At 43.3% G+C, this 15709-nt stretch overlaps 1 protein-coding gene across 1 annotated transcript in view; it reads right to left on the bottom strand.

The window, feature by feature from the left end:
- Positions 1 to 7117, bottom strand: part of LOC135103675 (uncharacterized) — a 55548-nt gene extending 48431 nt beyond the window's left edge. The window contains exon 1 of the mRNA XM_064010244.1: positions 6923 to 7117. The gene's annotated coding sequence lies outside the window, so the exon portion shown is untranslated. The remainder of the gene's footprint in view (positions 1 to 6922) is intronic.
- Positions 7118 to 15709: the final 8592 nt, after the last annotated feature.

Raw genomic sequence — 15709 nt, 5'->3', positions numbered from 1 at the left:
CACACTGCTACACAATGCTTCACGCAGCTCCACAATGCTTCACGCAGCTGCACAATGCTTCACGCTACTACACAATGCTTCACTCTGCAATACAAAGCTTCACGCTGCTACACAATGCTTCATGCAGCTGCACAATGCTTCAAGCAGCTGCACAATGCTTCACGCTGCAATACAAAGATTCACACTGTTACACAACACATCACGCTGCTACACAATGCTTCACGCTGCTACACAATGCTTCACGCTGCTGCACAATGCTTCACGCTGCTGCACAATGCTTCACGCTGCTTCACAATGCTTCACGCTGCTTCACAATGCTTCACGCTGCTACACAATGCTTCACACTGCTATACAATGCTTCACGCAGCTCCACAATGCTTCACGCAGCTGCACAATGCTTCACGCTGCTACACAATGCTTCACGCTGCAATACAAAGCTTCACGCTTACACAATGCTTCACGCAGCTGCACAATGCTTCACGCTGCAATACAAAGCTTCACACTGCTACACAACACTTCACGCTGCTACACAATGCTTCACGCTGCTACACAATGCTTCACACTGCAATACAAAGCTTCACACTGCTACACAACACTTCACGCTGCTACACAATGCTTCACGCTGCAATACAAAGCTTCACACTGCTACACAACACTTCACGCTGCTACACAATGCTTCACGCTGCAATACAAAGCTTCACACTGCTACACAACACTTCACGCTGCTACACAATGCTTCACGCTGCTACACAATGCTTCACGCTGCTACACAAAGGTTCACGCTGCTACACAGTGCTTCACGCTGCAATACAAAGCTTCACACTGCTACACAACACTTCACGCTGCTACACAATGCTTCACGCTGCTACACAATGCTTCACGCTGCTACACAAAGGTTCACGCTGCTACACAGTGCTTCACGCTGCAATACAAAGCTTCACACTGCTACACAACACTTCACGCTGCTACACAATGCTTCACGCTGCTACACAATGCTTCACGCTGCTACACAAAGGTTCACGCTGCTACACAGTGCTTCACGCTGCAATACAAACCTTTACGCTACTACACAATACTTCACGCAGCTCCATAATGGTCCACAATGCTTCATGCTGCAATACAAAGCTTCACGCTGCTACACAATATTTCACACTGCTACATAATGTTTCACGCTGCTACACAATTCTTAACACATCTGCACAATGGTTCACGCTGCTACACAATGCTTCACGCAGCAATAGAAAGCTTCACGCTGCTACAACAGGACAAGGTAGTAGGCACCTGCCGAAACGAATTACTCCCTGTGAGGTCTAAAGCATTGGATCAGGGGGTGCTGTGAACTTATCATTAAACCCAACTGTGACCTCACTGAACGTTCCCCTTTGTCTCACAGCACAAGGGGGTCTCAAAACACAAGGGGGCAGTCACACCCTGCCCTCTAAAGACAACTCTCTTCCTCCACACAAAACTACAAGCACCTAATAAAACACACACCCTTCATTCAAAAATTCAAAATTATTATGGCAACTCCTACACCAGCCTCGGAGTTCCCATCTGGGGAGGGGACCACAAATGTCCACGGGTCGGACTACTCTTCAGATAACGAACCTACGCGTCTTGACACCCTCCTCAACTTTTTCTTCATTAATTTCTGCAACATTCGCGGTTTTAGATCTAATTTTCAATCTGTACAACACCACCTCTCCTCTTCTAAACCTCATCTTTTCCTCACTGAAACACAGGTGTCTGAGGCAACTGACAGTAGTCCCTTTTCTGTTCCCTCCTACTTTCTCTATCCTCATTTTCAATCCAAAGCTGGATGTTGCGTTTATGTGCGCAACGGCTTAACCTGCTCTCGTGCCCACGCTCTTGAATCTTCCGAGTTTTCCGCCATCTGGCTACGACTACATAATTACTCTCAAACTAAATTTATTTGTGCTGTATACCTCTCACCTAACTCCTATGACTATAAGAAATTCTTTGAGTACTTAACTTCCAAAGTGGAGCACATTCGACTCTCTTCCCTTTTGCAGAGATCTCCATTCTTAGAGACTTCAATGTTCACCACCAGCTTTGACTTTCCTCTCCCTTCACTGACCATCCTGGGGAACTAGCCCTCAACTTTGCTATCCTCCACGACCTAGAGCAATTGGTGCAACACCCTACTCGTATTCCTGACCGTCTTGGAGATACGCCCAACATTCTTGACCTTTTCCTGACCTCTAATCCTTCTGCTTATGCTGTCACCCTCTCTTCTCGGTTGGGCTCCTCCGATCACAATCTCATATCTGTATCTTGTCCTATCGCTCCGATCCCTCCTCAGGATATCCCTAAGCGGAGGTACCTCTGGCGTTTTGCCTCTGCTAGTTGGGGGCACCTGAGGAGGTATTTTGTTGATTTTCCTTGGAATGACTACTGTTTCTGTGTCAGAGACCTGTCTTTGTGTGCCGAGCGCATAACAGAGGTGATAGTGTCTGACGTGGAGGCGTACATTCCTCACTTTTTCTCGATCTAAACCTTCCAAACCTTGGTTCAACACAGCTTGTTCTCGTGCTATACATGATAGAGAGGTGGCCCACAAAAGGTACTTATGCCTTCCAGGCACTTTATATTTCTCCCCGGAACCATGCCAAGTCTGTTCTCCAACTTGCCAAAAACTCCTTCATTAACAGAAAGTGTCAAAATCTTTCAAAATCTAACTCCAGTATCTCCAATAACTTTGCTGTATCTTCTTTTCCTCCTTTATTTCAACCAGATGGCACCGCTTCTTCTTTCCCTCCTTCATTTCAACCAGATGGCACCACTGCTATCTCATCTATCTCTAAAGCTGAACTCTTCACTCAGACCGTTGCTAAAAACTCTACCTTGGACGATTCAGGGCTTGTTCTTCCCTCTCCTCCATCCTCTGACTACTTCATGTTACCTATTAAAATTCTTCGCAATGGTGTTTTCAATGCCCTCGCTGGCCTAAACCCTTGGAAGGCTTATGGACCTGATGGGATCCCTCCTATTGTTCTCCGAAACTGTGCCCCCTTGCTTGCACCTTGCCTAGTCAAACTCCTTCAGCTCTGTCTGTCAACATCTACCTTCCCTTCTTGCTACAAGTTTGCCTACATTCAGCCTGTTCCTAAAAAGGGTGACCGTTCTAATCCCTCAAACTATCGTCCTATTGCTTTAATTTTCTGCCTATATAAAGTTTTTTAATCTATCCTCAACAGGAAGATTCTTAAACATCTATCACTTCACAACCTTCTATCTGATCGCCAATATGGGTTCCGTCAAGGCCGCTCTATTGGTGATCTTATGGCTTTCCTTACCGAGTCTTGGTCATCGTCTTTTAGAGATTTTGGTGAAACTTTTGCCGTTGCCTTTGATATATCAAAAGCTTTTCACAGAGTCTGGCACAAAGCTTTGACTTCCAAACTACCCTCCTATGGCTTCTATCCTTCTCTCTGTAACTTCATAAGTTTCCTTTCTGACCGTTCTATTGCTGCTGTGGTAGACGGTCACTGTTCTTCTCCTAAATCTATTAACAGTGTTCTGTCCTGTCACCCTCTCTCTTATTATTCATCAATGACCTTCTAAACAAAACTTCTTGTCGTATCCCTTCTTACGCTGATGATACCACCCTGCGCTTTTCCACGTCTTTTCATAGACGTCCAACACTTCAAGAAGTAAAAATGTCACGCAGGAAAGCCACAGAACGCCTGACTTCTGATCTTTCTAAAATTTCTGATTGAGGCAGAGCAAACTTGGTACTGTTTAATGCCTCACAAACTCAATCCCTCCACCTATCAACTCGACACAACCTTCCTGACAACTATCCCCTCTTCTTCACTGACACTCAGTTGTCCCCCTCTTCTATACTGAACATCCCCGGTCTGTTCCTTACATATAATCTGAACTGGAAACTTCACATCTTGTGTCTAGCTAAAACAGTTTCTATGAAGTAGGTATTCTGAGACGTCTTCGCCAGTATTTCTCACCCCCCCTAAGCTGCTAACTCTGTACAAGGGCCTTATCCGTCCATGTGTGGAGTTTGCTTCACACGTCTGGGGGGCGGGGGCTTCCAGTCACATCGCTCTTCTAGACAGGGTGGAATCAAAAGGTTTTCGTCTCATGAACTCCTCTCCTCTAACTGACTGTTTTCAGCCTCTTTCTCATCGTCGCAACGTTGCATCTCTTGATATCTTTTACCACTGTTTTCATGCTAACTGCTCTTCTGATCTTGCTAACTGCATGCTTCTCCTCCTCCCGCGGCATCGCTGCACGAGACTTTCTTCTTTCTCTCACTCCTATTCTGTCCACCTCTCTAATGCAAGAGTTAACCAGTATTGTCAGTCATTCTCGGGTAAACTGTGCAACTCCTTGCCTGCTTCTGTATTTCTACCTTCCTATGACTTGAATTCCTTTAATAGGGAGGTTTCAAGGCACTTATCCTTAATTTTTTTACTTTGGACCCTTTTCTGGGACCGGCATCTCAATGGGCTTTTTTATTTCTTTTATTTCTATTGTATTTTTGTTGCCCTTGGCCAGTGTCCTTCCTACATTTGAAAAAAAAAAAAAAAACATAGTTCACGCTGCAATACAAAGCTTCACGCTGCTGTACACTGCTACACAATGCTTCACGCTGCAATACAATGCTTCACGCTGCTACACAATGGTTCAAGCTGCAATACAATGGTTCACACTGCTACTCACTGCCTCTCACTGCTACACAATGCTTCACGCTGCAATACAAAGCTTCACGCAGCTGCACAATGCTTCATGTTGCTACACAATGTTTCACGCTGCAATAGAAAGCTTCACGCTGCTACAGAATGCTTCACGCTGCAATACAAAGCTTCACGCAGCTACACACTGCCTCACACTGCTACACAATGCCTCACGCTGCAATACAAAGCTTCACACTGCTACACAGTGCTTCACGCTGCAATACAAAGCTTCAAGCTGCTACACAATGCTTCACGCTTCAATACAAAGCTTCACGCTGCTACACAATACTTCACGCTGCTGCACAATGCTTCACACTGCTACACAATGCTTCACGCCGCTGCACAATGCTTCACGCTGCTGCACAATGCTTCACGCTGCTGCACAATGCTTCACGCTGCAGTACAAAGCTTCACGCTGTTGTATAATGCTTCATGCTGCTGCACAATGCTTCACGCTACTGCACAAGCTTCACGCTGCTGCACAATGCTTCACGCTTCAGTACAAAGCTTCACGCTGTTGTATAATGCTTCATGCTGCCGTACAATGTTAAGTAGTTGCCTTCTTCCTATTATTCTTCCTTTCGTCCTGCGTAAATTTCTAACCGCGTATCAAAAGTCCTACACATCGTTAGTTAATTATGTTTTTTGTTTTATTTATATATTTTGAGTAAATTTTTAGTCGGTATCGACATTGCTATATACTATGGAACTATTACTACATCTAGCCATAATCACCAAATTTCTTCTGTATTCACGCTAGTGTGTATTATGAAGCCATTACTGTTCAGCGTGTTGCGGTGTCTAGCTGTGTCCACGTCGCTACGTGTTGGAAAGCCAATGTGCTTTTGCCCTCGACTAAAATTTCTAGCGTGCCCATTTAAAGATTCACAGCAATATTTTAAAGTTTTTGATAAGAGTGCTTATCTAAACTCTTTCACTGCGATGCGAAACAATTAACAGCACCAGAAATAATGCGTAAAATCTTTATAAGCATCTACAAGAAAGAAGTGGATTAAAAAGAAGGGATTTTGCAATTTCTACTCGGTGTAAAGATTGGACGTGGCTACAGAATAAGTAAAGATGCCTCAGAGTGATTAGTGATTAAGGAAAGATCTACCAAACAGTAGTCAAAGGGTTAAAACGTCCTTCCCTATCACCATTCTGATCTAGACAAGGTTCTCAGCATTCAAAAAGTAAATAAACGGGAGCGTTTTTAAAACCTTAAGTGTCAGTGATTTGGGATAGACGTTAAAGTAGTTCGCCATCTTTAACCATCTGACAAGTCCCGCAAAGGCAAAACAGGCCTGGCTGGCAGCCCTTTCACAACTGTATGGTTTATATGGAGAAATCATGGCTTGTAATTAGAACAGCGTGCTTGTGTTGCTAATTTTTCGTGATGTTATTATATGCTGTTATTATTATTACTATTATCATTAATTATTATCTTTATCACTATGGACTGTAGTATTTTGTTAAAGTCTACTATCATACAATTGCCTTGTTTTTGATTGTCCGATCAGTAATTTGTGTGATGACTATACTGTAAAGCTGTGATCTACTGCTACTACTACTACTGCTGCTGCTGCTACTACTATCACGTGTAGCGCAGCAACAACAAGGTCATGGCATGTATGGATAAAGTTTACCTGATTGTATTATTGTTACGTATCTCTAGAATACACGATAGCGCGAAACATCAGGTGCACTTGTGTGAAAGTTTCAGCTGTATCACTTCCGCAACTATAAAACCATATGCGAGGTACAAGTAGCGCAACGTAACTATGTCATATTCCTCTGCAACACGGTGCAGCATAAGACCCAAGACATCAGGTGCAAGTGTACTGCAAAAGTTTAAAAGCAGCCTATGTAAGTATTCAGCACAAAATAACAGCGGCGTAACGGTACAGGAAGGGAAATCAAAGAAATCCACCGGCGAAGCATACCGTTTCCTACAGCGAAGCCTTACGGGGGTCGACGGAAGCTTGGTTGCAATGTGTCACCTTGACAGGGAGATCCCATGTGCCTTTTTCTATGAAACGTGGAAAGGACGACGCTTTGTCTTATTCACGCTCTGCATAGTTGGTTCAGTTTTTTTCTTGTTTTGTCCTCGTTTTCTGTTCACACCCAAGCGGCCGTTTCGGTACACAGTTATTAAAAAGTACAAGTCGCATACAGTTTCTTCTGGCAATGTGACAATGTACGCTTACCTGTTGTCTTGATGAGACGCGATGGTAACACACAAGACAATTTGTCTTCCCAGTGTGACAAATTTGATTTCACCCGCTAATCTGCGAGAAAAGCAACTGAGTTACCACACGAGGTGGCAGGAGCGAGCAACTCGCCAGCGGGGTTCCACAGGGTGATGAGAGCCTTGCCACCCGGCCAGCGCGGCGTCTGATTCCAGACTGAGGCTCCGTGAAGCAAAGAGCAAGACAGACCACAGCTGAAAATAGTAACCGAAGACAGCTTATAGTTTAAGTGATGTAGCCATCATTTGCACTGGCGGTGGTCATGCTAATGGTGGTGGTGGTGGTGTCATTTGGTACATCGTGCTGAGTGTATACCACAAAGTAAAGGAACCACAACCAGTGAATTTGTGGTGGTCTTGTCTCATCACTTCATTGTTCATTTAACATGAAAACACCATTTAGACAAAACATAAGTAAATGTCAACCACAAACTAGCGAAACATAATAGAAAGAGGACGACAAAAGCTCCATTACGGTATCAGCGAGACGACCGCATCCCAGTCACATCTGCGCTGCTCCTCGCATTGCCGTGTGGTGCGAGACCGTGTCAATGACCGCCGCTATCGCCATCGTCGTGACCGTGGCTGTCTTGACGCCACTTCCCTCACCTGTCCTAGCAAACCCAACCAACACTTGAGGCAGAAAAAAAAAAAAAATCATTGCCACTCCTTTACACGTTAAAAGCTTCACAACTCGTCCGTTCCTCTCCTCTCATTCTGGCACACACACACACACACACACACTCTTCCCTACAGTACACCACACGCTCTTTGCAATCCCTCTCCCTTCTCCACCACTCCTTACATTCCAGCGTCCCCTACGTCCCTCCTCCTTTCCTGCAATCTCCTGCCCCTTTAAAGACACACACACACACACACACACACACACACACACACACACACACACACACACACACACACATACTCAACTAACTCACTTTTCCCTACAGTACATCACAAGCTCCTTGCAGTCCCTCTCCCTCCCCCGCCACTCCTTACACCCCAGCACCTCCCTGTACCCCACCTTTCATGCAATCCCCTGCCCCCTTAAAGACGCCCCCATCCCTTCTTAAACGTCTGTTTTTGCTACAGTGCTCCAGCTCTTCTCTCTCTTCCGTTTAGGCTGTTACTGAAGTACGCACATATTCTTGTGGATAGAAAGCACACCCAGGCAAGAGAAGGCTCGTTTCTTACTTCCGAGATCAGATGCGGCGTTATTAGAGGTAATGAGCGGTTGCCAGGCGTCTAATGGAACGGGGCAAAGGCCACTTACCATCTGCATATATACATGCAACAGGCACTGAATTATATTCCTTTTACTGTCACACTTTTCCTCCTCATCACTGTCTCCTCAGATACTTAAACGTTGTTGCCGTGCCTTCATAAGTCCATCCTTCAATCAGTCAAGAGAGAAAAGAATAATCATCACTATCATAATAATCACCGTCGTCATAATTAATTTCTCTTTAACGTCAAGCCATAAAATCAATCAGTCAATCGTTATTCCCACACCTCAGCAGAAATAGTTGCTCATTGCTATTAAGGGCAAGCAGGAAGTTATAAATTCTTTAGCATTATGTAATACAAATAAGACAAACAGTAAGAACAGCAAAAAGGAAGAGAAAAAAGACAAACTGTACGAGCAAAAATAAGCATAAACCACAGCGCTTACTTCCATACTTGTGGCAATGACGACTATTCTTATGTCTTGGCAGGTTAGCAAACTGCAAGGAAGATAAAGAAAGACCCTTATCTTCATGCCGCGCCACACTCCAATTTGACTCTGAAACGAACTAACAAAACAATTAAAAATACGACTCCATGCATTAACTAAGGCAAAACCAACACAGCTATTTGGAACGAACCACGTGTGTGACTTATTGGCGCACAAGAGTTAGCTTGGGGTAAGTTGTCTCAAAGTAAGGGTGAGCGGGTGGGCGCGTGTGTCTCTTAGAAGAATGTTTGGAAACTAGCACTTGGTGAAAGCTTTAGCTGTTTCTTTTTTTTTTTTTACTTTCTCTTCCCCTCTCTCTCTCTCTCTCTCTCTCTCTCTCTCTCTCTCTCTCTCTCTCTCTCTCTCTCTCTCTCTTTGTTTTTCCATGTGTTAAGATATAATGAGGCAGGAAAACAGGGAAGAGAGCTGGTGTCTGGTGATTACTAAGTAAAGGTGGCAGGGGGGGCAAGGTTGTCTCCTTCTTGACTGCGATGTTTCAATGACGAGGCCAGGACTCTATCAATTGATCACCGGCGCTCCTCTCTCAAAGCGTGCAGGCAGAAGAAAAAAAAAAAAAAAAATAAATAAATAAATAAATAAAATAAATAAATAAATAAAAATAGAGAGAGAGAGAGAGAGAGAGAGAGAGAGAGAGAGAGAGAGAGAGAGAGAGAGAGAGAGAGAGAGAGAGAGAGAGAGAGAGAGAGAGAGAGAGAAAAAAAATACATACGAGTCTTGTTAAAAAAAAAAAAAAGACTCACATTCTTCACTCACTTCAACTATGTTTTGTGCTTTCCTCAATTTTAAATTCTTTGATCCAATAGTTTATAGTTACAAGCCGCGGCAGGTGATGGATTCGCGGTCTGTCAGAGAACTTCAAATTGAGGGAAGACACTGAACACAATGGAAATAGTGCAGTTTATTGCTTGACATCCACCACTGACCAAACCAAAACTGAGTGGCCGACACGAGGTGCTTGTACAAACTGATTCACGTCTGCAACCAGATTCTCAAGCAATTTCTCATCTTTGCGGTAGGAAAACAGTTAAGAAAGTATAGGAAATACGAGTACTGTTGTAAATCAAATGTTACCTGACTTACTTTTACACATATTTATTCGGTTATCTACATACGCAGCTCATTAATTTACTTTCAAGTGGCGCTATTTCTTCTGTATTATACTGCAGTATAAACATACGGGAATACAAAGGACGAACGAACAGCTGCATACCTGTCAGCCCTCAGGAGGTTATTTGTGGCAAGCAACACTATCTGATCAGAAGCAGTTTAGGTAGGATGGCAAAGTGGTTATTATATCTTGCAGCGCGAGAAGCAGGAAATTTGAGAAAGCATGGCAAGGAGAAAAACGATAAAGTATATGCTAGCAACTGGATCTTTTAATTCCAGTGCAGAGCTTCGGCGAGCAGCAATATTCACACCGCAATGTATTCTCCAACCCTATTTGGAAATGCTTCTTTCTCTCCTTAGTATAATTTTCAAAGGTCGCATGATTGATTAGTCTGATTTCCAAGGGCATTTTTTTTCCATTGATGATGCATTACCCTTATCAATTATTATCGCTGAGCTCGTGATCACTCTCCAGACAGCCCCATTAACTTTCACTACAGCTGGTGAATTTGATATAAGACGGCGAAACGTTTGGTAATACGGTTGCTGAAGCCATGTTTTATGCTGTAGACAAATTTACGGATGGGAATGATAGGTTGAAATAGGAAGATGTGTTTCATATAGGGACTGCGACGTGTAGGCTTCTTGCAGATTCCCTCATTTCCTTGTGTTCTTATGTTCTATATTATGTTGTGCTGTGCTGTGCTGTGCTGTGCTGAGGCTGTCCCTTATTTTTTTGTGCTCTAATGTTCTATATTTATGAACCATAGTTTGAAACACTTCCGCGCCGCAGCTCCTTTACTTTCAAGTCTCTAAATGAAGTTCCACGGGTTTTTAAGGGTGCTTTTACGGTTAAAGTAAAAGATTAACAAAATTTCTATATTACTAATAGAAAAAATACTCTTGAGAATCTGGCTGATCATTTTTGTGGCCTAAGAAAAATAGTTGTGGTGAGAGGGCGAAGGGGTTTTGAATATGGGCCTATGTTGTGCTGTGTTGTGCTGAGGCTGCTCCTGTCCGCCTACACACAGAGGCCAACACGGGGTCGCGGCATCACTGAGTGTGGTCGGAGGTTCATTCAAGGAAAACATTTTTCTTCTGTTAAATAGACAGGTCGGGGAGACACAACCCGGACTGCAGTGAATGGTTTTTTTTCTCCCTCAGTCTATATTTCTATTTTATATTGCCTCTTTGTACCTCCGCCTTTGTAGCTTTCTCTGTTTTCCAAATATAGTGTCAAATGTTAAGGAAGGACGCGGGAGCAAGTGAGACAACGAAGTGAACTGACTCGCCTGAGTTTCCCAACACCAAGTTAATCAACAGTGAACTCTGAGACGCTGAGGCTGTTGTGGTTCGTATTTGGCAGCTAACCTGCTCCTGTTATTTGAGACGCTTTAGACTTTCTCAAGGACTGATTTCAAGGGAAATGGAGATGATTACTCGTGCTATTTTTTTTTTTCAGATCCTTGCTAAACTATCATTAGAATTACGGAAACACCTGTGAAAACCCCGATCACTTCTACTAGACGCCAAGACATTAAGACATTTCAGAATACGGTCCGTTAAGATTGAACAAAAGGAGAATTACGTAAAGATGAAATACTCTAAATTTTGAGAGAATGGATTTCACTAGATAAGGTTAAATGAGAACTTAACCTAACCTAATCTAACTAAACCTAACCTAACCTAATCTAACCACACCTAAACTAACCTAACTTGGTCTAACCTAACCTGACCTGACCTGACCTAACCTTACCTGATCTGATCTAACCTGACTTGACCTGACCTGACCTAATCTAACCTTTCCCATCCCTAAAAGCAGTTGTGCGTAGCTGAGGTTCATGCTCAGGAAAAAAAAAAAAAAAAAGGACATTATTAACACATAAGCGGAAGATGTAAGAGAGAGAGAGAGAGAGAGAGAGAGAGAGAGAGAGAGAGAGAGAGAGAGAGAGAGAGAGAGAGAGAGAGAGAGAGAGAGGGTTGGCTGCAAGGTTCAAGATCCTGAAACTGACAAATTAACTTTTCGAAAGTCAAGAAGCACAGGTTTGTTGTTACTTTTACTAAGCAAGACCTCGTATAATTGTTTGTTTATATTTCCTGCATCGCTTCCCCTTTTACCACTTGTCCACCGAGTATCATCTATCATGTGGCTGCCCTCTTGCTTTCTCTAATTAAGGAAACCCTGCATCTCATTAGTCCAGTTGCTGATGGATAAAGATGAATAGAAGAGGGTACAGGTGAATAAAAATGTATATAGTTGGATACAAAAGGAGTACAAATAAATACAAGTGGGTACAAGAGGATACAAGTGAATGCTAGACGATATCAAGACAGCAACAGACTTTTAGGTCCTAGGTAGGGTGTCTGATCTTAGTAAAGATCATTAACTGCAGCAGCAGTATCATCACCTCTTGTAAATAGCGTTTTCGTAAATATTACTTTCGTTCACGACACCTAATTTGTCTCCCTTTCTTTTCATTTGTATTTGTCGGACTTATGCTTATCTTTGTGAATAAACTATTATTATTATTATTATTATCATCATTATTATTATTATTATTATTATTATTATCATTATCATCATCATCATCATCATCATCATCATCATTCATTCATTCATTCATTAGAAAAGAACAGACACAATATAAGGAAAGAGGAAAGTGTAATCTAGAGCCAGTATTGTTTAAGGGGGAGAAAATAAGTGTTTGTTGACGTGGCAATGAGTTGTGCTTGGAGTGTGCATGGGTGGAGCTGCTGTGTGAAGACCGAAGGAAACATGAGAAAAATCTTAGATATCACTCAGTAAAAGTCGGATACATAACATGCTTCTGGTCCTTACAGATGAAAACATGAATGGAGCTTTGTATTTTTCGAATTTCGTCGTCTACCGATCGAAGAAAATATGAGAAGGCTTTTGTATTATTTGTTACTTTTTGCATCATTTATTGACACAGGTAGATGGAAACATGAGGAAAGCTAAATATTGTTTCAGATACATGACACGCAAAACATGAGAACAATCTTCGTCTTACACCCCACTACATACATGATACATGACAAAACTGGTACAGACGGGAACGTAAGGAAGCCACTGTATCATTTCTCGGCACCATGCAGGGAGGCGGCGTGACAGGCGAGGCGCTGCGGTGCTTCCTGTATACACAGCCGCCACACTCAAGGACGTAAATGGAGTGAGACAGACAGAGGGAATTGCTTAATAACAGGACGTATGAATGGAACACTCCGGGACGCAACCGCCGCAATACTCTACTTGTCGCGCCGTGTCTTCGCCCGCCACCAGCCTGCCGTGGGAACAAGGAAATGTTTGGTAAGCAGTAAATAAGAAAGTGTATTTGTTTTTTGTCATATACCCGAGGAGCTGAGCCCCACAAGTGCATGAAAAACTGAGTTAGTGGTGCCAGGCTTCACACATATTTGGAGAGCGCTTTCTTCCAGGTAAACATCTGATGGGAATAAACCTGCACGTATAATAAGTGCATGTCGGGGCGATTTGGGAGGCATCATGCAAACTGACGTGCACGGTTGCGTGGTTGCAAAGCGGAACAAATCTTTTATAATATTGCCTTATTAAATCAACAACTATACTTTCGACTTTCTAATGTTTACTTTTTAATTTCAGTGACAGCATAACAAGGGTCGTCTCTCACTGGTGGGAACACTTGGGAATTTTTAAGCGTAAGTGACAAGAGCATACAGTCCTGTGAGTGTGGCGCGGCGGGGCTGCTCCCAGATCCGCTGCGACGTGGGTGTTGGGTGGCATTACCCACTCAGTGCATCAAGCCGCGCCTCGCCCTCAGCATGCCGAGTGTGCATCTGCTTCTGGCGCATGGAGGCATTCCTGCTGATTCGCCCGGGAAACTGACTGCCGTGCCCACACCACACATCAACGAATAAAGGAATAAATAAATAAATAAATAAACAAATATTAATGAAATAGATTAATACTTTAATTATTAGATTACTGGAATAAATAATCTATTGCGCCACCATTTATGTACACACACACACACACACACACACACACACACACACACACACACACACACTCTAGCTAAAACAGCTTCTATGAAGTTAGTGGTTCTGAGACGTCTCCGCAAGTTTTTCTCTCCCCCCCAGCTGCTAACTCTGTACAAGGGCCTTATCCGTCCATGTATGGAGTATGCTTCACATGTCTGGGGGGTTCCACTCATACTGCTCTTCTAGACAGGGTGGAGTCAAAAGCTTTTCGTCTCATCAACTCCTCTCCTCTAATTGACTGTCTTCAGCCTCTCTCTCACCGCCGCAATGTTGCATATCTGGCTGTCTTCTACCGCTATTTTCATGCTAACTGCCCTTCTGATCTTGCAAACTGCATGCCTCCCCTCCTTCCGCGGCCTCGCTGCACAAGACTTTCTTCTTTCTCTCACCGCTATTCTGTCCACCTCTCTAACGCAAGAGTTAACCAGTATTCTCAATCATTCATCCCTTTCTCTGGTAAACTCTGGAACTCCCTGCCTGCTTCTGTATTTTCACCTTCCTATGACTTGAATTCCTTCAAGAGGGAGGTTTCAAGACACTTATTCATCAATTTTTGACCACTGCTTTGACTCTTTTGTGGGACTGGCATTTCAGTGGGCATTTTTTTTTTTTTTTTGATTTTTGTTGCCCTTGGCCAGTGTCCTTCCTACATAAAACACACACACAAAAAAAAAAAAAAAAAAAAAAAAAAACACACAATGAAGATCAAAATCATTCTCGGTACTACTTACAACACCTACAACGCCGCCCTCATCACCCTGCACCTCACCATCCTCGCTGACCACAACGCCGCCAGCCTCGGGCAGTTTGGTCTCAAACTGCTTAACAACCCTTGCCACCGCGACCTGCTCCCCGCTAGACGCACCGCCGCCGCGACAAGCCCTACGCGCCTATAGCAAGCTTGTCCCCATCAGAGCCAGCACCGACCGTTACAAGTACAGCGCCGTCCTCACTCTAGTCAGGCTGATTAATAACAACTAATGTCACTCCGTCTTGTTTTGTCATTCTAGTCAGTTTTATCTTTTTACAATATTTTAATTTTTCCGTTCTTAATTTTACTCTTTTACTTTTCTGTTTTATAGTCTACCTCATAATTTGCCTCTGGCTTCGTGCTATTCTTATTGTTTTTAATGTTTACTTTCTACCTCTAATGCACACTTTCAGCCATTTGCTGCTTATGTATTATAAGCATCTATCAATAAACCGTTGATTATTATTATTTATTATTACTGAATGACACCTGCATATCCAGACATAAAAGGATGGCGGTCGGGAGCAGCTTCACGGATCAACATCTGATGACACGGAGTGTACGATGACAATGAAGGTTATTATCTTATTGTCAAACTGAATCTGGTGAAATCTGTTTCGTGAACAAACAGGTTGCAAACGAGATAAGAAAAACAAAGGTGACGGTGAGGGAGTTTGATACCTTATGACAAAATGTACAGTTTTAAGTAACTGTAACCTGCTTTTATACGCACACAAACACCCACCCACTCACCCACCCACACACACGCACACACACACACACACACACACACACACACACACACACACACACACACACACACATACATACACACACACACACACACACACACACACACACACACACACACACACACACACACACGATCTTAAGGTAGTTAACAAGGTGTTCTGCTATCCTTAACTTCTCCTGTGTACCTTCTCGTCTTCCACGAATGCCTGCAGTTCATCTTTTTTCAAAAAAGTTCCTTTCCAGTCAGACACAAAAGAGCTAAACTTTCCCCTGACCGCATTTAGTCTTTTCTGATGTACCACGTAACCTTTACCGCGGCATGCTGCACATCACGCCGTGTAACACGCCACGCTTGGCGCAGG

This window comes from Scylla paramamosain, chromosome 9 (genome assembly GCF_035594125.1).
Source record: "Scylla paramamosain isolate STU-SP2022 chromosome 9, ASM3559412v1, whole genome shotgun sequence".
NCBI lineage: Eukaryota > Metazoa > Arthropoda > Malacostraca > Decapoda > Portunidae > Scylla > Scylla paramamosain.
The sequence above is the reverse complement of the archived record's forward strand: the minus strand, read 5'-3'. Positions and strand labels throughout refer to the sequence as shown.